Below are 1,865 nucleotides of genomic sequence, written 5' to 3'. Positions count from 1 at the left end.
TGTATCATGTTGATGTATGGCAAAACCAATACAATATTGTATAGTAAAAAAAAAAAATCAAAACTGAAAATACATGAACTCTTTGGAAGTATGCTGACAATGTGATAAAAATATCTGGTGAGAGATGAAATGGGATACATCCTCAGGGAGGATCTGTCTATATACAATATATTAGCATCAGTTTCTTGCAAGCAAAATAAAAATTATAGTATTTCAGCTATGTGAGTTATGCCAATTTCAGGGAGAATTAGTCATGTTGTTCTTTTTTTTCCCGAGTCACCTTCACCATATGGAACTAGGGAACAATACACACATTTCAAAATTTCTTCTCATGGGACTTTCAGAGGTACCATAACTGCAGCCCCTCATATTTGGGCTTTTCCTCTCCATGTACCTGATCACTGTGTTTGGAGACCTGCTCATCATCTTGGCTGTCAGCTCAGACTCCCACCTCCACACCCCCATGTACTTCTTCCTCTCCAACCTGTCCTTTGTAGACATCTGCTTCACCTCCACCACTACCCCAAAGATGCTGCAAAATGTTCAGATACAGAGCAAAGTCATAACTTATGAAGGCTGCATTGTCAAGATGCATTTTTACATTCTCTTTTCAGGATTAGATGACTTTATCCTGACTGTGGTGGCCTATGATCGCTTCATGGCCATTTGCCACCCCCTGCATTACACAGTCACCCTGAACTCCCAGCTCTGTGGATGGCTGGTTCTGGAGTCCTGGATCATTAGTGTCCTGAACTCCTTATTACACAGCTTAATGATATTGTGATTGTCCTTCTGCTCAGACTTGGAAATTCACCTTTTTTTTTTTTTTTTGGTGAAATCAAACAGCTAATCCAGCCTGCCTGTTCTGACACCTTCGTCAATAACATAGTGCTGTATTTTGGATCTGGAATTCTTGGAGTTGTTTCCCTGGCTGGTATCCTTTACTCTTACTACTCTTACTCTAAGATAGTGTTCTATCTTAGAGTATAAAGCATTTTCCACCTGTGCATCTCATCTCTCTGTTGTCTCCTTATTTTATTGTACATGTTTAGGAGTATACCTTAGTTCTGTTGGTACCCACAGCTCAGAAGCAAGTGTAATAGCCTCAGTGATGTACACTGTGGTCACACCCATGCTGAATCCCTTCATCTATAGTCTGAGAAATAAAGACATAAAGAAGGCTCTGAAAAGATTCTTTGAGATGGAAACTTTTTAATAGGGCCATTTGATCTTGGACTGAAAAAATGCCCATGATAGCAGAACTCAAAGCCTCATAGGCAGATATTGTGATTCTTTGTTCAGATTGTGATGATAGTAATTGCTTCTTCAATTTATAGCCTGGTATTTCTGTTTCTTTTATTTCAACTTCTCTATACAATTTTAAGGACTTCCCTGGTGGCTCAGATGGTAAAGCATCTGTCTACAATGAGGGAGACCCGGGCTCGATCCCTGGGTTGGGAAGATCCCCTGGAGAAAGAAATGGCAATCCATTCCAGGACTATTGCCTGGGAAATCCCATGGACAGAGGAGCCTTGTAGGCTACAGTCCATGGGGTCGCAAAGAGTCAGACACAATTGATCGACTTCACTTCACTTTATACAATTTTAAAAACATCCTTTATAAACTTTTCTCTGTTATCTAAGTTTTTTCTTTTGTCATTTTTCTACTCTCTCAAATTGATTCAAACTCTTTTGTGAAATATATTTAAATTCCAATTTATCTCATGAGACTTCACCCATTTCTTAAGAATAAATTCTTCTGAAATGATCTACTTTTTACTGAGTAAATTTTATTTCATTTTACTAAAGAATTATCATGAATTTTGCTACTTCTATGGAAAAAAAACTGTATACCCAAACCTATTA

The 1,865-nt window shown here is 38.2% G+C and overlaps 1 pseudogene; it reads left to right on the top strand.

Moving 5' to 3' along the window:
• Positions 1–289: 289 nt before the first annotated feature.
• On the top strand, positions 290–1,216 carry LOC105001932 (annotated as a pseudogene).
• The last annotated feature ends 649 nt before the right edge of the window (positions 1,217–1,865 follow it).

The sequence above is a fragment of the Bison bison genome, unplaced genomic scaffold (assembly GCF_000754665.1).
Source record: "Bison bison bison isolate TAMUID 2011002044 unplaced genomic scaffold, Bison_UMD1.0 scf7180017864386, whole genome shotgun sequence".
NCBI lineage: Eukaryota > Metazoa > Chordata > Mammalia > Artiodactyla > Bovidae > Bison > Bison bison.
Note: the sequence above shows the minus strand (reverse complement) of the source record. Positions and strands in the feature narration are given on the sequence as shown.